Genomic DNA, 21,647 nt, shown 5'->3' on the forward strand with positions numbered 1-21,647 from the left:
CTCTGTCTGAATTATTGTGGGTTTGCAATGGACCTTCATTAACTTCTTTTATGGGTAAATCATAGAATCATAGAATGGTCTGGGTTGGAAGGGACCCCAAGGATCATAGAGCTCCAACCCCCCTGCCACAGGCAGGGGGCAATACTATGAAACCTACTAAAAAGAATATTTTTTTAGATGGTTATGTTAAATATTGCTTTGGCAAGAGGGTTTATATAAATAAATAGGTGGCACAAAACGTTGCAGATAGAAATTATTCTTTGTTCAGTCTGAAATTTTACATTCAGGATGTAGACAGCAGCAATGTTTTCCCTTCTAGGGACAAAATTCTGCAAAGAAGTTTGTAGGGAGCCTAGCTTGTATTTATAGCCTTACGATGCAGCTACAACCCATCCAGCACTCTCTTCACTGATGAAGTGTCTGATTAACACATACCGTTACTGGGATTTGCAAATTAAAGGCTGGATCTTGCAACACTTATGTGAGTCAGCCTTAATCACATGAGTAGTCCCCAGCAGGAGTAAATGTTGCAGGATTGGGCCCTTCCGAAATGAGCAAAGCTTCATTAGCCCCTTCATGTGATTTTATAAATATGCATGCTCTAACGGAATGCGGTGACGTAGGTACATACAAACTCATGTTACTCGTATGAGTACCACCAGAGATCTCAAAGGGATTTGGGACTTCCACAAAGGAAACTGCATTGTGGTAAGATTGGATGACGCCATACAAAAATCAAAGAGAAAAGATAATGGCTTCTCTACTTTCCTCAGTTGCTCCCTGACGATACAGTAAACCATGCTGCAAGTGTCAATGCAGAAGGGCAGGGCTAGCTTCTGCTGCTTTGCCCATGCCAAGCCCCTGCTCAGCTGGGGGAAGTTGCCAAATGGGGTCTGTGCTCCTCAGCATCTAAGAAAAACACTATTGCAGTTTAGGTGTAAGAAGTATTTTCCTGACAGTGCACCTTAAGTTGTGGACATATCCAAGACATTGGGTGGGTAAATGACCTTCCCCAGGCTCTGGGCCACCACACTGGGCTGCCTTTGCCATCAGAGTTCCTGTGGGTGCCTCAGCACTAGAGCACAAAGTGCAGCACAGCTCTGCCTGCAGAAGATCGGGAGGTGGAGGGAGCTCCTGCCGCTCATTCTTCAGCGAGAACGTGAAGAACACTCAGCATGTGATGCCAACGGGGCTCTGACATCTCAAAGAGTGAGCAGAAACCACCTGAAAACCCGAAGAACCGATGAATTCCTCGGAGGTGGTTTACCCACCAATGACCCTTGTCATCAGAAGTGGGGGAATAACTCCCCTTTCCCTGAGAGAAAAGGTCTTGCTTACCCAGAAAGGGTTTTTTTCTGGGGTGCCAAGACTTTATCTCAAGACCACACTGCATTTCCTGTTGGTAATTCTTAGCTGTAATTATGGAAAGTATAGCAATTAGATTATTCTAATTATGAAAATCTATTTCCTTTCAAAGATTTAAGAGCAATTTCTTTTTTTTATGAAAAAGAACACATAAAAACACTGAGATCCTTTGAATTCCTTCTTGTGCCACAGAATCTGAGCACAATTTATCTAGATAAGTTTTAATTATAGCCTTTCCAGAAAGACAGCACTCTGTATAAATAAAAAGAAATATAATTGATAAATGTAGTCAGATGGTACCAGGTTGTTTAAATAGACCATTAAGCTCAAAATGTCTAAAGTTAAATTAGATTGTATTCTCTTTCACCTAGGGCTTTTGTAAGGCACAACTGGCATGTATAGTCTTGTCCACATTAATTTTTACTGCCACGGTCACAAAGCAGCATAAGTCTAAAGCTTGTGTAGAATTTTCTGTCTTTATTTGACGTGATCATAGTAGATGAATTAGCTCCCTCGGTGCAGAGAGCGAAAGAAGGTTAGTTGAGGGAAATAAGGAATTTTCAGAGGAAAGAAAAAGTTTGAGGGAAACATATGGTTTAAATGCTCTAGCCTATTTCAGATCAAGCTGAGAGAGTTGAGATCTGTTGGTTCAGAGATCCAGTTCACTGCACATTCCTACTGTGCCTGCCTACTAATTGCATCCCATGTTTGTCAATCAAATATTTGCAATTAACAAAAATATTCCCTTAAGAGACATATAACAGAGGCTGCTAAGGATCCATTGCTTTGCTATTAGAGTCAGCTCCAAAAAAAAAAAAAAAAGCCAAAAAAAAAGCCTTTCAAAATATTCGGCTGCTGATGACACTGCCAGACACTTCCAGTCAAAACATTAACAAGCGGAATAGGTGGCATGGGGGCTTTTCAAAGAGATTTTTTTCAAAGAAGAAAAACTTTGATCTTAGTGTTTCTGACCCATCCTCCACCTCTGATTCTTCAATCTACAAGTACATATAGTGGTTTAATTTCACTCAGTGCATAACTTGCCTAAGGATAAAAGTTGATCTAGATTTTTTTTATTTAACTCCAATTTAACTGATGCTCTAAAGCTGCCCTGTCGCTGCATAATACACACACAAGGTTTCTAAGCAGAAGCTGAAGAAAGCAGCCTGGAATAATAAGAAATACACAAGGTTCAGAGGAAATATTAATTTGTAAATAGGTAGAAATGCCAGTAATTTGTTGGGAATTGAAGACCTTCTGTATGCAACAGTGAAACATAGCAGCTGTGCACTGCTGTTTTATAAATCAATATTACATCTGAAGGTGGTGTTTGAATGCTTGTATCATTGTGGTTTGAGTCAAACAAAGTTCTGTGATAAGAAATGATCAAACAAAACAAACAAAATCCCTTTCCTGCCTTGCCGGATAAATTCCAAACATAATTCCACAAGAGGGATAGAACATTCAAATCATCCACTTTTTTATAATTGCATAAACCCCTCAGTCGCAGAAAGATGATTGGATTGGTGATGGACTATTGTATTCTCAAAGACATGGATCATGCCAATGGAGAGCTCCTGCAAAACGATAATAGCATGCACATTTTCTGTATGACCTGAGCAGTGAGCTTTAAACCCCATCCAAGCCAAAATGCAGCAGTCTGGTGTGAACATGACTGGGACCAGGGGACTCTAGTCTTCTACTTCCACCTCTAAAACTAATTCCTTCAGTGCCATGAGCAACCACTTATCCTCACTGCTGCAGTTTCTCCATCAAAATACAGAGGATAATGTACAGGCAGCTAACGAAAAGAGCTCAGACTTAGGCCAAGTCTACCCAAGGAAACATTTGCCAGCGTAGCTCAGCAGGTACAGCTTGATTAGCAGCTTTGCCTCACGTCGACACAGCCTGCACCTGCAAACAGAATATTTTTCCTGCCATCTACCAATTCTCCCATGCAAAATGAAGCAGAATCCCAGCAATGTTAATGATTTTCCCAATCAAAAGTGATCTAAAATATCGTCTGCCCCCACGAGCGACATTGCTTCATTTTCTCAAAGGCTGTACAATAATCATGAAGTGTTCTGAAGACACAAAGGAGCTGCCTTCCCTTGGCATTTTTTTATCTTTGTAAAACAGTCCCTCAATTTAGGCTGTGGCTTAAAAAACTCCTCAATCACAGAGCTATGTATTTGAGGCTGCAATACTTGGAGCGGATGGGCAAAGAGGTACAATACAGCACTTCTCACAACCTACCAAGCCCAGTTTCTGGAACCTGAGAGAAGAGAGGGAGTTGGGAGAGCAGTGTCTGCAAAGCAGCATCCTGAGAGACATCTGCTGGCCACTTTTACCTTGCCCAGCTCCACTCGCCGGCTGCGGAGCATGCGAGTTTGCAACACTGGACTTCCCGAGTCACAGGGGCAACTTGGTGGCCATACAAATCATAACTGCAGAGCAAACCAAATACCAACCATCAGCCCTGCCTTTGGGGTCCATGAAAGATTTAGCAACACCCTCACCGTCTGACTTATTACGAAAGGAAACAAATTCATCACCGTGCCTGCACAGAAGCGGGCTGCAGAGAAGCAGGACAGCTGAACAGCATACCACACCAAGCCTGTAGGCACATTTCCAGCCAAGTGACCAGCAACAGACTTCCCTGCCACTGCTGAATAAATAGTCTCCAAAGCTTGGCATTTGCATCCCACAGCTGCCTATGTACCCCTCTGCGTGGCCACTTGTGTTGGCTTCCGAACCGTGGCAGATAAAGGAGGACAGCAAAGCTGGGCGGCACAGATAGCAACAAAGAGAAGACAGAGCCTCACTGGCTTTGAAATGGCTGGGGTTGGGGAGATTTTAAATTGCAGGCTCACAGCGAAAAGCCCCATTTGTAAATACTCCGCTGTGTTTTTGCAGGGGGTTGTCAGATTACAGAATTTTATCATCAAGTTTGAGGTGGGAAAAGAAGAGGAGGAGATGGAGGAGGAGGATATTTTTGTCCCTGTCCTTCATTCCCTGATAAGGAGACGCTTTTGATCCAAGTGATTTTATTTTTTTTTTTTTCGGTCTTTCTTCCTTTCCTTTCCTTTTTGTTTTTTAATCTGGTAGCATAAATTTGTTTCACAAGATGCAGGTGTTTGAAATATTTAAGAAGTTCTCTGGTTTTGTATTCCTAGCCTCATTGATGAGAAAGCTTACGCATCATGACATGGTGAGTTGAAGCAATGATTAAAAGGCTATTGCATATGCTCTTCCCAGCTGAGTTGTTGTTCTCATTGTTGTTTTTAGAGCACAGAGAAAGTGTCTGCCACAGCTGCTAATAAGCTCTTATGCGACTCCACTAACATCACGATCTGATCACCCCAGAAGTGCAGAGTGGGAGCTGAGGAACCTGGTCTCAGCAATTTGACGAAAACATCCCTGACATATTTCAGCTACCCTAGAAAGTCTGTGACACCGAGAGGAAATTAACTTGTGTGTGGAAGGTTGAATAGGAACACGGGGCTTGTGTTTGTGTGCACATGAGATTTAAAGCCATGGGCAAAGCAGGCACATGTGTGTTTTCAAAGCCACAAATGGGAATTAGACACAAAATTTCCATCGACTTTCAAAGGAAGAACTACCCTTTGTGCCTTTGAAATTCTCCCCCTTTATTTATGGTACTTCAGTAAGAAACAATGCTGAAAACCTGCCGATGCTGCTTTAGGATGCTCGTCTAGAGGCACAAAATGAAACCACCCCAATATACTGATGTGGTTTATCTCACAGATGACTCCAGAGATCAGATTATAATACCCTTGCTCCCAGTTTGAAACCCAGAGTGTTCCAAAAGTATAAGTTGACCTAGCAATGGACCAGGTCAGGAATTTCCACTGGCTTTACTGAAGCACATGACTAGTTGTTACCCCTTCCTGGGCAAAGGGAACAGTGTGGGAAGAGTAGGATAATTGTGTATCTAAAGGTCTAACCCACGGGACCTGGAAAACCAGACCACGTTCTTTCACTGGCAGAGGAGGAAAGAGGTTGGTTCATACAAGGCAGATCCAGGTGGATTAATCCAAGCCCATGTGTGCCCACTGCAGAAGCTATATGACCGCATAGGTGTTTGCTGATGTGCCTCTTGGTTCTAATTTTGGTAAATATAGTGGTAGCTGCTCAGTTCTTGTGTTAACAGTGTCATGCTGTCTCTGCAGGATGACTGTGAGCAAACAGTCTGAAGATGTTTTAGCAGTGCATAGAGCTGCATATATTTTCCATAAATAGGAGTTTATTCTTTGGCAGACAAGCTAGCATTAGAGCTGCAAAAACACAAAGAATATAGTAAGTGCTGGGAAAAAGAAAAGCAAGCAGTGAGACAATCTGTGAAGCAGAAGAAATAAATAGAGACTGAAAAGAAAAAGAGAAGAAGGGGGAGACGACACTAAAAAGTAAAAGGTGAAAAGGAAAGAGGAAGAGATGTTAAGGAAAAAAGAGAAGTCAAGAAAAGTACTGAAAACAACTTCTGTATGGGGAAAATAAAAGGGTGTGTGTAAAAAAGTAGCAGAAGAATCAGAAAACTTTTAAACTAATTTTGAATTTGCTGCCACCAATGGTGCGGTGGAGGTCCTGCTCCAGCTGCTTCAGCCCTTATTCTGTGTCAAGCAGACTAGCGGTGCTTGATGAGTGATGGGGAATAACAGTGACTCTTTTTTGTTAGTAATTGACGGGAAGTGCTGTTTGCCATTGTGTCAGTTCAGCACAGCACCGGCAGGCAGGCCGGCATCAGTGCCGGTGATAGAAACTCTGTGGAAAGGTTCTTGCTGTGAGCAGAGGAGAGTCAGCTACTCAATACAAATCTCTGAGGCTTGTTAGCAAGAGATCTAGGAGATAGCTGCTTTTTCAGTCTTCTGGTAATGTGGAGCAATGGTTTATACGGCAGCTCTGAAGCACTGTACAAACAACCACTCCCAAGTGCTGCAACAGACCCTGACAGGTTAGGCATTGCAGAGGACTTGTTGAACGCAAACAATTTACGTACACCTCATTATACAGCTCCTTTATGGTCTGTGCTTCCCCAATTGTGGAAACAGCCCAAGTCCAGCAGCGATGTTTTGCAGACCACACTACATAGCTCTAGAGATCCCAACTGGCTTTTTACCTAGCTTTCTAAAAAACCTGTTGATCCCCAAGGCAACAGGAATGAGTACTTTTGGTTTTTTTTAATTAATCCTCATACAGAATAATTAAAACAAACTTATTTTTAAGTACCACTGGTTTCTTTTTTTTCAATGAAGTAGAAATAAAAAAGAACCCAAACCAAACCAAAGTTTTTTAAGGGAAGGGTAAGAGAGGACAGCCAAACCATGATGCTCAGGGAGATCAGCAACCATGAAGTGCAAACGTACACCTTTGCTTAAGCAATGACAAAACTCTTAGACATTACAAGGTTGGCTCTACCTGTTCAAAGATATGTAACAATATTGAAAATAAATTTAAAAAGAAAAAGTCAGAAAGGAAAAAAAAGGGTAAATTCATTCATAAATTTTCCTGGAATTTTCTCTGATTTTGCAAAGTCCCATTGAAATGAGCAGAGATGACCATAGCGATTTTTGCTTGACAACAAAACCCCAAGCTCAGCAACCAAAGACCAGGATAAACCCATGCTTTTTCTAGGCAGAGAGGAACTCAGCATTAATTAATTTAGGACACAACTTTCTGAAGCTTGGTTATTCCCCTGGGCAACAACTTTACCTCACATTAATTTACAGTTCAATGGCAATTTTATGGATACTTGAACTTTTATTACTGTGTAACCTATACAACCAGAGTTGAACAGATTCTGCTAGTAGGATAAATGATCACGTGGTTGTAAAATGAGTTATTGAAATTGCCTTCTCGATACATTACGTGCCAGATGGTCAGCGGCTGGTTTCCCTGACCGCTCAAGTCCCTTGTACCCACTGAGCTGAGCCGGGACACTGTCCCACTGCCATCACCACCAGCACAACAGTCAAACAGGAGACTATGAGGCTCTTGGCTGTTGTGCTCCCTGTATCCCAAATAGTGAGACTGAGTCCAAACCCTGTGGAGCGCTGCTGGGCATTGCAGCTGTGACGAGATGGTCATCCCGTTTGCTTACGCTTCATTTGAACATTGAAGCCCAGGTTCTCTGTTACTAAAGAGCAAATCCAAGCACTGCACCTGCTGGGCCATATTTCTGCTGGCAGAATCTGGCCCGATACCCTTGGCACGTATCCCTAGAAATGGTGCAACATTCATCTTCTGGTAACCTGAAGAAATCTAGTTGAGATTAGCACTTTCTACAAGTCGCTTTTTTAACATTTCATCTCAAATTAACTCTGAACTCTTCAAAGGTATTAAAAAGAAAAAAAGGCAAAAACCCAAGGCTGAAACAACCCCCCTATTTGATAAACCAGACCACATTGTGTACCAGGCAGCCCAGGAGACATCTGTATTAGCAGACCTGAGGGCAGTGGTCTGTGGTGGGATGCTGACATGAAGGGCTGGGATACAAAAGCCTCTAGTTCCAGAGCTCGAGTAACTGCGAGGGTACAGCCTTAGCAGTAGGCATTGTGCAGCCTGCTCTACTCCGATGATCGCACAGACTGGTCTTAGAAGAAAACACAGTGGAACGGGCATAGAGGCAGCTAAAATTATCTTGCTTAGCACCTTTGATTTTAAATAACCTGAAAGAAAATGTTTGGGGGGAGATATTTAATGTTATTATTTCTATAACCTCATAAATTACCCTCCACTTTCACATGCCCTTAATGACTAATAATTTATTTTCAGAGTTCTGCATCTTATTGATATCCTTCCCCTGTGCAGTGCTCTCATAATGCTCCTGGCTATTTCATCCACATTGGTCACAGGGTCCCAGGCTATGTTACCTTCCGTAATTCACCTTAATTCATGTTAAATGCAATGAGAAAACTCACGCTCTGGAAAGCACAGCCATGATACAAACAATTACTATGGGCAAAATTATCAGTACCTTATTATTCTAGCTCAGAATATTTATCCTATGATATTGATTTTATTACAAAAAACTTCTTAGACTATGTAATAGCTACTATAAAAACTGCTGCTTTGCACGGCTAGTTTAAAAACAGCATGATAATATTTAAAGAACAAAATCCAGTGCAGGGAAAAATACCACTTCTAAAGAAATGAGAACAAAATATTAATATTGCCTTAGTCAATATTTCAGTTTTAGATAAAATTCACCTTGAAATCTACCCATCAATTTCTTATAAGACCAGAATTGATTTCTTTAAAAAATCTAGTTGTAACTTCATTTAAATCCAGCCTTTCCAAATCTGCACTACTTCAGAAAATGTAGCTGAATGGAAAAAGTCTCTTTTTTCTCTTTTAAATCCCATTTGGTGAGTACCTAAAATAATATAATATGCATCTTGAATGAAAGTACGTGTCTGTGTGCATGTATGCTCCTCATGGGATCCTTTTAAGGATGCTGGCTGCATACACATTGTTGGTGCAAGATCGCTGCTGTATGGAAAGGTCTGAAGATTTTTTAGCTGCAAGCGCTTTTTAAGAACTTGTGAGGTCTGGATGCAACAGTCAAAAGTGGGAAAGAGTTTGCACTCGAAGAGAATGGCTTTATGAAACCCTTCAAGTATTTAAGAATTAGAGCTATTAAATGCATGATCTATGACTTTTAAAGCTCTGATCTGCCTAATCTTTCTTCCATCCCTCTCCCCCAAAGGCATTAATAAAGCCCAAATTAAGCCATGCCAAATCCTCATTTTCCATCTGAGTTTGATGTTTCAAAGGCTATGCAGTTCTACCTTTGTTTTGACATACAAAAATGTCACCTTTGCTTGGAAATGTGCGTATTTGGCAATAAAAGAGGAAATAAAGACTTCCCCTACATTGTAAGCTGTGTGTTACAGTCTGACAGCAATCAACAGGGGCAGATGTTAAACTCACCATCCTGTCTTAGAAGCTGATCTTTATTTAATCAAATTCCTTTCTTCCCTGTGGGGTATGTCTAAAATGGGAGGTCCATCAGATTCATTAGCCGCTTTCTCTAAAGGTATGGTACCAAGCCACCCTACGTTTAGATGTACCCTTATCACAGAAATCATTCTGTCCCTCCACTGGCACCACCCTGAGCTGACAGACACATCAGCGCATCACCAAAGGCATCCCAGGCTTTGCTCATCTATGCAGTCATGAGGTGCCTGCAAGTGATAAACCCCAAGCAGGCAGTTTTACCCGCTGCCAGACCTGTTGCTTGAAATTGTGCCTTGGTAAAAGGGCAAACTGCAGAGGGAAAAAGTATCTTTTATTAGACTGAGCAGCATCCTTAGAAAAAACAGAAACAAGCCCTGCTTCAGATATGACACAGAAGCGGCAATCTTAGAGCTAAGTTCTTCTTTTCCTTCCTTCCTGAAGAATGACTTATGTTTCTGAAAGCTTTTTTACCCCTCCATAATTATTTATATGCTTCATAAAACATTCCACTTCTCTTCACAGCCCGTGGCCTGACTACAGCCACAGAGTGGAAAGACCAGAGCAGCATTTTACTATTCCCATTAAGGTTACTGGAGAAGGATCTTAATATTTTGTAAGCCCACGTTTTTTACCTTCTAAAAACAGGTGGTGCCACCTCCCCATCATCATTTTCAAAAGACCACAACATGAAGAATAATTTGCATCTGTGAATCCCCCATGGCCACCTTTGGACAGGTCCAGAGGAATTATGCAGCTGCAGGTAACAGACTACAATAGCTGGTCCTTCCAAAGGAAAGTAAGGTTGTTCAACTGAAGCTGGACACCTCAAGCATTTATGTCCTCCCTGCAAAACATCCTGCCTTCCCCCTGCCCATCACGTCAGACACAGGGTCACTGACTCAATGTACCACCTGAATGGAACAGCCCTGAATGCTGATGAGCTGCACTGGAGAGTGTTAAATTGAATCCGCCCGGCCTGTAAATCAGGATCCTACATTTCTCCTCTTGATATTAATTTATTCAGTAGAGGAAGGTATTTCATACACTGAGTTTTACTGTCTGTTATTTGATGGTAATCGATTAATTTTTAACTATCCTTCAGCCCTCTGATGTTCTATAAATAGTCTAAGCTAATAGAGACATTTTTATACTAGGAATGCAGATCCACTGTGAGGTTATTTGAAAGAAAGAAAGGAGTCTACTATAGTATGTTTGTTCAATGTGTTATTAACTCGGAAAGGAAATTGAGCTATAGTGAACTATGTAGATCTGATTCTGACAGCTGCAAACAATTCATAGTGAAAATGACTCAGCCTAATTCACATTTTTTAATTCTTTTCTCCCCCACTTTCTTTTGCAGCCAGATAAATGGTTCAAAATGACCTTGAATTGAAAACCCTGGATTTATATTTGTGTTTTGTTCTTTCTTCATGCTATAACCAAAACTTCCTTACTGTAAAGTAAGGGCAGTAAAATCAGGGAAAAACCCAAACAACAAAAGCCCTCCCCTCCTAGTTTAGTGTGAGGTCCTGGAAAGGGAGCAACGATGTGATTCGATTCACTCAGCAATTCCTTGTAAGAGAGAGTTCAGACTTTAATATCCCAGAAGGCAAATGTGGAGCTCAGGTGCAGTGGAAGGAGGGTGGCGGAGGGTCGGAGAGAGCGTGGGGCAGCAAGTGACAGCAGGGAATCTCAGGTCACGCTCTTGATTTGAGAAAAGGAGACCTTCACTATGGGCAGGGAAAAGGCTGAGACTTCACCCAGGATAGATTTCAGCCCCGTTCCCCAGCCACTAGCATAGTAACACAACCCCATTGCTTTTCCCTTCATTTCCTACACCTTTCTGGTGTACCTTCTCATTTTGCTTCCAATGCTTCCCAGACACTGCTGTGGGCCATGTAAATTGTTCTTCAGACATTCAATTTGGAGGGATGGGATAGACACAAGCCCTCAGTTGTGGTAGGGAATTCAGAAACGTTAGTGGCCTTTTTTTTTTTTTTAATTTACATTTTCCCTGTTAGTTCACCCTGAGATCCCAACGGCACAATTTACTAATTAATTACTATTATTAGCTAATGACAGTGAAAACTAAAATTACTGCCTGCCTTAAGCATAACAAAATTGACAATAAATCTGTAGTCTGTGAATCACTTTCTCGTACAGGTCTGTTAACCAACACCAACAGCAGTGGCTTGATGCTTTCCAGAAAACCATCTGGCATACAGGGATGCGCGGCCTTCATGTTCCAATGGGGGGCACAAGCAAGACAGGGGATGGATGTTTATGTTCCTGGGCACTGGGTATACAGGGGTGCTACCAGACTGGAGAGGGCCGCGTCCCCTTCCCTGACCAAACATCAAAAGTGATGGTTCTTCAGAACTAGGGGCTGGAATTGTCCCTTTTCAAATGGCAGTGCTTTCATTGTCACAGTAAGCATGCACCCAACAGCATGGAGATGGCTGCAGCTATTAGCACCTGGTACCTGACAGCCATATGCAAAATATTTTTGGGTTTTCTCAGATTTGCATTCTCCATATACATATATGGCACTTTTTAATGCCAAAACTTAGGCCTCTAAATCCTTTCCAGACAACTAAAGAAGTGCTCTGCTTTTCAAAGAAGTGCTGAGTGATGGGTGAGATGACTGAGCTTAAGTGTCCTGAGGTCTTTCAGAGAGCTGCTGCGCAATTAAACAATGGATATGGGTGAAATATCAGGCAGCTGCTGTGCTGAATAGGAGACCTGCTTCACCCAAATGTATTTCAGGGCTTCTCCTTTGGTGGAGTCAGTAAGCAGCAGCAGCAGGCAGCATGCAGGAGTTACTTTAGGATGGGTCAAAGGCAGCATGCAGGGTCGGTAACCAGTGGGCAAAACCTGAAAGGGTTTCTCAAGGATGTGGCTGAAAACAGGAGGAAGAGGAGGAGGCTCAACAGTGAGCGAGGAGGCTGTGGGAGAGACAGGAGGTGGTGGGGATACAGCAGCAGAGCTCAGGAGGTCGGTGCCAGGCCATGGCAGTGGTTGTACCAGGGCTGCCAGGGAAGGGAGCACTGCTAAGCCCAGGAAGTGCATGGCAGGAAGGATGTGGCAGCAGTTTGTAAGGTGGGAAGCACTACACTCTGCAAACCAAATGGTCTGACAGCATTACTCTGCCAGCCCCTCACCAGCCACCACAGTGGGTACAGATGCTGGGAACGGGTGATGACCAAGATCCAGGAACATTTCTAATTCACTCTATAGCTATTTTGCAGTCCAACACCTGCCTCCCGACAGGACAGAAACCCCACCCTCCACACGCGGGTCCCTGCCCTGGTGAATGTCACACAATTTCCCAAAACACACACATGACTGTCTCACCATGCTTTGCACGACTGTCTCACCATGCTTTGCATGCCTTGGGCCCCCCCACTCCAGGCTCGGCCTTGCCCCCGTCCAGCCGAGAGCCCCTGTTACAACTCTCCATGAGAAATAAACTGCAGAAGGTGTCCACCCCGAGAGCAGGTCTATGAGTTTGTGTCTGTATGCATGTGGATGCCTATATAACAATTATTCTCTCTCCCAATCCGTAACAGTGGGTGGCCACTAATGTTAGACCAAAATCAATAGGTAGAGAAGAAACTGTTTACAAAAGCATGACAATGACTGGGTCACTTGCTCAAAAAGGAAGTTAGAGTCGTCACAAGAAGAAAACACTCGGAAGAGGGCTGTAATTTAGCACCTAGATACCATAGTAACTGGGAACTGCAAAGACAGATTAGGCAAAAATTAAATTTGTTTAGACAGACAAAGCGCAAGAGTCGGATCAAAGAAATCAGCTTCAGTATAGCGCACGGAATACTCTCCCACCCTCGAAAAGTATACAAAAGAAAGCAACAACAAGAAGCTGCCAGCAAAAATTACCAATGCAGTTCCATTTAACAAAAAATCAATATTACAATAAGATGCCAGTAATGAAAGAAAAACCACAGCAGTATCTCAATAAAGATTACAAATTACAAGATTATAAATGGAGAGCCACAGTCATTTTGGATAGACAAATATGACCACAGTACAACTGGAGGCCAAATGATGGTTTAGGAAAACTGCCTGCAGCTTTCAAGAAAGCCAATGGGAGAAGGAAACATGCATGTAAGGGCAGAATTTGGCTCTAGGACTTGCACATGAATAATTGTGTCAGGGAGATACAGAATATCCCAGAAATAAAAGACCTGCTCATTAGAAACCCATCTAGCTGAACCCATGGGGACATCCTTAAGTAAAATCTCTGCCATTTGTTATTTTCAAGAATCTGGTGCCAGTCTTGAGTTATTTTTACTGCACCAAACCTGTTTTTTAATAATAATTTCTCTTTCATCTGAAGAGCTCTTAAGTAATTTACAGGCATTTGACAAATGAGATTCACAGTGCTCCAAAACCTGCTCTTACGGATGCCAGTGGTAAGGACTCCTCACCGCGATGATGCAGGAAGTGTTTCACCAAACAATGAAATGGGTAAAAAACATGCAGCTTGTTTTGGAAACAAGTGAACCCCAGCTAAGGAATACTGAAGGAATGCTTCAGTGTCTCGCAATGAGTCGGAAGTAAAGGCAGGAACACAGGAGTTCCAGTTGCAATCAGCTCATTTAACCCTCTGCCCATCTTGGCACATGTGCTAAAGTTTATTGAAACAAGACAAATAACACTGGGGAAAAAAACCCCACACAACCCTGCTTCCATACGGGCACATCCTTATCATCAAATCACTGTATAAATAAAAAGGCAGAATCCAGAGTGTAGAACACCTACTCCTTTCTGTTTGTTCAGTGTCATCCAAGCCTGTGCTTAAGAGATGTTCATCCTTGTCCTCTTTATTTCATTAGACATACAAGAAGAGTTTCACAGGATATATTAGGGTCAGCACTTTTATTTCTAAATAGACAAGCTGGAGAAAACTAACATAAACCCGATTAGAGGCTGAGGACAGATGCTAAATGGAATCATGAGAGGGTATGGTGGAAATAACTATATGAAATATGTAGATAACACCTCCAGAGAAAGGCACATGGTGCAGGTATGCCATCAGGGCAGCACAGAAGTCAATGTGGTTGGAGGTACCTACTAGAGCCAGGAAAGGAAGCCTAAGCAACAGATTACAAAGAAAATATAGACTGAAGCCAATAAACTGCAGGAAGACTGAAATCAAAATGACAGGTGGAAGAAATGCATGTATCTCCATTGTGTGAAGTCCACTGAGCTGAGCAAACAATGATACTCCTGGGGGAATGAGTCACTGGTGTATGGAAATGACACGGCCTGTGATAAAGGAAATCACCAACCAGCAGAACCTACCTATAGAAATAGGAAACAAACATTCTTGTTGAACCACAGCAAAAGTACTTCGAATTTCCAACAGGCCTACTAGAGATACAGAGGGAAGGGGAAAAGGCATGCTACAGAGTGTGGTATCGTGCAAGGGTGAAGGTCCGATCAGAGGAAATTTAAAATGCGCTGAGAAACAATCAGCATCAGCAAGAGTGATGCCAGAAAAGAACAGATTTTATTCATCCCTACTTCAGGACCAGAAAAGGGGAAAAAAAGAAATACTGGAAGCCCTTCTTACTTCGGGGCTGTGTCTCCATGCCGCTGACCTACTTCTACTTTCAGCACTGCAGGTGGAGGAAAGAGGAGACATGCTAATACTCAAGAAAAAGGTCTTATACCACAACAATATTGTACTACAACAGTGCACACAGTCTGGCTGTTAGGGGATTTATAAGCCAAGCGCACAAATAGACAGTAATGAGTTACTCACCAGAGGCTGTCAGCAAAGTTGCTAATTAGTACAAATGGTAGTATATTTTGCAATACTGTCCCCTGCTTTAGTGGGAACTGTTCCAAGACCACCTAACCTGTATCTCACTGGATTAAAAAAACTTACTCCCCTCAGTCCAGTGTGGCATTTCTGAAAGATGTGAAAGTATGAGACAAAGTCAGAGTTATAATGGAAACTCAAGTGCACGTTTTACTAGCAAGAACAAACTGACTCACAACTGAGACACCCCACATGCAAAAAATAATTACTCCTCACTCTCATCATGGAAGACCTGATCCACTGATGTCAATAGAAGCCCTTCAATTGAATTTTGTAAGAACTGGGCCAAGTCCCAAGATTGCACGTGCCACAGCTGCTGCGGCTAGCAATACACCTTGAGTTACTGAATCTACAAAACTGATAAAAACCTTCTGTTAACCAGCAATTATAAGCCTTCCATTACACATAGCGTGCAGATAAAACCATCAGAAAAGGCAATTAAATGGGACACAGTTTTAATATTCTGCCTTCAAACAGACAAACACTTTATTGGCTCCGAAATTCAGAGGATCATGGTAACAAACTGTTGACATATTAAAGCCACTATTAAGAAATATGATGCTGAAAGGAAAATAAGAATAGCCATGGACTGGTTTTACAGTTTAAATATTTTTCTTATTTAAGAATTGCAGCAAAGTTCTTGCTATTCCCTTTGCCAACGAACGTGCAGAATAATCAGCAGATCAAATTATAGCGCATTTTTCTGGCACAACTTCCTTCAAAAAGAAGCAGGTTTTAAAAACCACTGACCTGTCTAGCCATGGAGAACATAAGCTATTTTCTATTAAAATATGTCTTCCTATCAGCAGAAATATTTTCTGTAATATTTTCTACTGTAAAAAGCCCTAGGAAATTAAACTAGATCAAAAATATTTAATATGCATTAAAAAAACAATTTAGACAAGAAAGGTCAGTAATTGAAAGGTGTGATAGCTACAATCAGAGCCAAGTTACAAAACGGGTTAGCCATTTATATGGCCAAGTAAAACAGCACGCAATTAAGGATAACTTGGCTCTGCTGGAGTATATAAACCCACACATGAGGATTGTGGGGGGCTAAGACAGTTTCAGCAGTGTCTTATTTACTTTGGCCAATTTCAGGAGTAACCATTCTGTAGACTGGCGCTGCTCGTAGACATCACACCTTTTCACCCATTCTCTCCACTTGGCATATTAACACATCCTAAATGTTTGCCCCAAACATCACATCTTGTTTAGAAAAAATAATTGTCTAGAGCCCATAGGTAGGAGAAGAGAAAAAGAGATGCCATGTTCCATCAAGGAACGTGTGAGATCCTGTGTGTCACAAATTCAAACAAGTTCATTGCAGCACTCTCTTACGGAGGATTAGAAGAGTTGGGAAATAAGAAGGAGACTTCACCACCTGTAGATCACCAACTCAAACACAGCTGGACTGGCCATCATGAAAAATTGCTATTACGAGATGGTGGTGTGGGGAGCCGTAGGATATGAAAGGCTGATAGGGATGGCAACAAAATACCTATCAAAATATTTTTTCAGCAGCTCAGACTTCTTACTAGAGGAAAAAGTTCATAAGAAATGGTTTATTTCTAGCAGAAATCTATCTATAGTGTAAAAAATTAATACATTTCAGATCAATTCCCCTCTCAAAGTAAATGGGTGTATTTTATACCCAGGTACTTCAGTCCCATGATGTATCACAGTCACATTACATGCCAGTTCTGTTCTACCAGCTCTGCTTCCCTGACAGAGCATACATCGTGCAATGCCCAGCATACAAGGACCCCCAAGAACTAGATGTCAGGAATGCCTGGGCAGATGCCTCTCTTCACTATCCAGGAAGAGCCCCAGCCTAGTCACAAAGCCCAGACTTGGAGCAACAGTCTGAAATGTGCCCAGAGAAAAGAGCAATGTGCTACAGTTCCTTGTAGTAACCAGGAATAACACACTTTTTTTTTCCCTATCTGTTCAATGATTTCAGTGCAACTCAGGCTCCTAAATGCTTTTATGGATCCAGGCCAAAACATATTCAGTAATAGATACTGAAACAAATTATTTCATGTGCCAGTTCTGTAGGTTAATTCACATAAGTGAGAAAACAGTTCTGATTGAAGGGCGGAGTGATTTTTAAAAATTTGATTCATACAGAAGTGTTAACAGCCTTTTGCTTATACCCACAATTGCTGAACAGAATAGAATCAGTGGAAATGTTATTTCCAAGTTCTCTGGTGTAAATAAAACCTCCTCTCTCTGACTCACACAGTGAGTCATTTTTTGTCTGTACGTATTTATGTCGAGGGGAGATATAACTTTGTGCTCTGAGCATTCTTCTCATGGAGAGCTTCTTGTGTCTCAGATTCTCTGTCGCTCTTGTTTTTTGTACGCTCTTTAAAACCTCTATCTCTAGTGATCTCCCTCTTGTTTACTGTAACCTCATCCCACTTGTTCAGCTTGCCGGCATGAGTGAAAAAAGACATGAAGTTGTATCAGTTACAGTGTTGGCACATTATAGGAATTATATACAAAATGATAAAATAAGCATGAAAAGCTGCATTAGAGCAGCAACACCTAGGCAAATTTACACCTTGTGCGTACAATAACTGTAGGGCATCTTCAATTACTTCAGCTGAAAATGTCTGAACATCTCTCTTTTAAGGACCCTTCTGTTGATGGTCTTTATTAAACCATCATCATTTATGCTAAGGATGGCTGGTCCCAGCCTGTCTTTAAAGGCAAAGGGCTGCTTAGCCCTCGTGATGGAGAAGGGAATGGAAACTGAAACCAGCCACGTCTCCAGCACACATCCGTATGTGTTGTCTCTATTTTTAGCATTTCTTTTGAGAGTCCAGTGAGACAAAGTGAGATGTGATATGTCTGTGGGAAGGAAACAACGATGGAGAGTAGGTGAGATTGTCTCCCTCCCTGTTATTAAGATCATGTTCCAGACATAGCAGGCCACTTCAGTCCCTTGCAAACCTGGTAAATTTAGGAATTTGGGCTCAGAATGTCCCTGCCCAACACATGCCACAAGCTGAACTGGGCTGGGTTAATTCCATGAGAGCTGCTGAGCTGTTTTCCAAAGATAAAGAAGAGAAAAAGTCATTACTTTGTCCACATCCTTATCTTTCTCATGAGCAGCTCTGGAACAAACAGCTCCCAAAGCTCTGCCATTGACGCCCTTGGTGTATGTGCCATTCCTGCAGAGCACAGGGTCCCCCCCTTGTCTCTGATGGGGCCAGGTGCTTCTTCTGCTGCCTACAAGCTGTCTAGGCTTTTGTGCCCGTCTCCACAGTGTGACCAAAAATGATCCAGGCCTAGATAGGAGGAGCCCAAAATGACTGATTTTTGCAGAGGATTATGGATAATGCCCATCTCTACAGCACAGTGTTGTTTCATCCTTAAAATATTCTGAATGCCAACTGAGACAAGATTCTAACGGAGCTGGGGGGGGAGGAAAAATCATATGTAGTCAGGTGCATATGAATAAACATATATCATAAGTACATGCAGGAAAGGGCCTACATTAACAGTTTTAAATATAATATTACATACGTGCAAAACAAAACTATGTGTATATACACAAGGGACTTGGTTTCTGGAGTGTGTGCTTCCAAATCCAATAGTTACCTAAGACAAGCAAGATTTATGCAAGTTCCTTAATTCTGGCAGATTATTATGATCTAGACTTTTTTTAATGCTGCAAAACAAGCGCAGCCATTGGAGACTTTAACCAAGTCAACCTTATTTGCCAAACAAATCAAATGTTCAAAAAATATTATGGGCATTAGCAGACAATGATTTTCCTGTTTATTGATTCTCCATAAGGAAAAAAATTAAACAGTAGGTATTAGAGGAATACCGTGTGTACCGGCTGACACATAATACATCGAGAATGCATGTGAATACTTTTTTTGGTGTGTTTTACCCCACTTAGCATGCCTACCTTTTCCCATGGCTCGCACCATAAAAGCAAGGCATTTCAGTAGGCACAGCTCTTTATAATTCAACACAGTAGATCAGACTAACAGCACAATATATGAGATACACACCAATAAAGCAGCTAGCAGGTGTTGTCTTGGAATTTCTTAAGTGTTCTCAGCAAACCAGGTGCCCACAGGAAGAAGGCAATTTACGTATCAGTTATATCTTTACACCTGTTTGCAAATGCTGATACAGACCCTTACACTGAGCACTTAGCCAATAGGAAGCTAATGTACAGTTGTGACTAATTGATAATTAAAGAAATCTTTAGGAATACCATAAAATATCTGGCACAGGATTCTCTCATCCGCTTAGCAAAGGCTGTTTTGCCATGCACTTATCCTGTTCTGCTAGTTTTCATAACAATTAAGATGGTGTATCTATGTGAATCAAGGGTTCAGTTGCAATTTTCAGCGCACTGGCTGTGTTTTATTGTTGTCTGATGGCTCCTTCTTTAGTCTGCAGAGGGGATCACTCTATTACTGTGGTTTAGACGGCTCACAGGTTGGCCCTTGCCCCTCTCTTTCATAAAGTAAGTATAATTAGATGATAATGCCCTTCTTGTCAAAACTTACCGCTTATTTAAGCCCGCAGTAATAATTTCAATTTATTAAAGATTTATTCAGATAACATTATTATCACTGTTTATTCAAACTGACATCCTTTTTTCTTTTTTTTTTTTCTTTTTTTCCAGGGGAACAAAAGACGTAATTCCCACAAACAGATGTAACAAACCTGTTAAGTTCTCAAATGGTTAAGTTGAGCATTTTACTTGGAAAGGCTGACAAATTTTCTTCACTTCAAAATATCATTAACACCAATAACACATTTGCCCAAGCCTATTTCTAAGTTGTAAAAAAAGATTGCTACAGATTAAGACCCTTGATATAATGCTATAAGCTCCTAACAATGGTATCTTTTATAGTGAAGAGCAACTGCAGACACAAATTGCCCCCTTTCCTGCACCTTTTTCACAAAAATCAATATTAAAGTAGTAGCTGCCTTAACTCTCCCATAGACTATATGAGAAAAAACCACAGCCACGCTTAGGACAGTTTAGGTCAATAAAGAATCAATACTGTGGTTGAATCTGTAGAAAGATAAAAGACTTAGAACTCACTACAGTGTGCCCTATTGTTTCTCTCTATTTTGAAAAGAAGCTGAAGTGCCTCACTTTTTCTTTTTTTTTCTTTTCCTCCTCTTTTTTTTTAAACTAGCGATGAATTTAGTGTTTGCGGAAAGCGAAGGAGGTCACTGGAGGCTGCATGTGGCTTCAGTGTCTGCAGACGAGGGGTCTGATCTCGTTCACCCACACCTCCCATTTAGTTCAAGGGGAGTCTAGGGAACAAGAAGAATGCAGCCCTGGGCCCCAAGTGGGCTGCAAACCAAACACTGTAACATGCTTCCATCAAGCCCAACTCATTTATTAACTATGGAGAGACTACCCATAAAAACTCAGGAGTGGAAGGGGTTCTTATCATGATTTCTAGCTCCCTGTCCGTTAGGAAGAAGAGAGTTGATTTCACGCAGAGAAAGCTCTCTGATGTATTTGGCAATCGCCAGACACGTAGATCCCACTTACAGCTGAAGTCGAGCTCACCTTCCACATCTCACGAGGTGATCTGACCAAATTTGAACACTTCGTGGAAAAAACACAGCTTCAGAGACAAATAAACATTTCAGTAGACGTGCAAGCTTGCACGCAGGCGCACGCACACGCATCTGCCTACACACGTGGTTTGGATTTGCCTCTCCTGTATCCCTTCTCAGTGCACTGTGTAGCAAGCTTCCTTTATAAGCCCGAGAACTGCAACCATATACCTGTCTGGAGAGTAACTGAACATGAAAAAATATTGGTTTGTGTGGACTGGAGAGTTCAGATAAAAACAATTTATGAGCCCAAATCTTACAAATTCTTTACTTGAAGATGCACTTTGTTATCCCTACAAGGGGCAGTGTCTAACACTTCTCAGCTTACAGCAATAGCTCCTGCTTGCAAAAGCTCAGAGGAAAATCGAGATAAAGCTGGAACTACAGCTCTTTATAAAAATTGGTGGGGAAGCAGGTAGCAACAGGAAAAACAACCAGAGTTTTAAATGCATTTCTCTGTTGAGAGAAATAGCCGAATTCCTGAAATGCTGGGACTCTTGGATTCATGGGGAACACTCCCACCCCCACTCTGCAGTTTAGTTACAATTAGAAAAATCAAATGTGTGTTTTTAACATTGTAGACTGAAATGTTCAGTCCTTGAAGATTCACTAATGAAATTAACAGTAAGCCAAACCATTTACATAAAGAGTAAACACAGTCGTTCTGTTCAGTATTAATACATCTTTTGTAAATAATTGGTTATTTTATTATCATTATTATAATATTGTATGTCTCCTTTTCTACAGCATAAGATCTTCTAATCATCCTGACCTTCTCCTCTCCCACTGCAAACACTGGAAACATGGAAATGGGTGGTGGTAAACGCACATCCATGTCAACCTT

This window comes from Gallinula chloropus (assembly GCF_964237585.1).
Source record: "Gallinula chloropus genome assembly, chromosome: 3".
Taxonomy (NCBI): Eukaryota; Metazoa; Chordata; class Aves; order Gruiformes; family Rallidae; genus Gallinula; species Gallinula chloropus.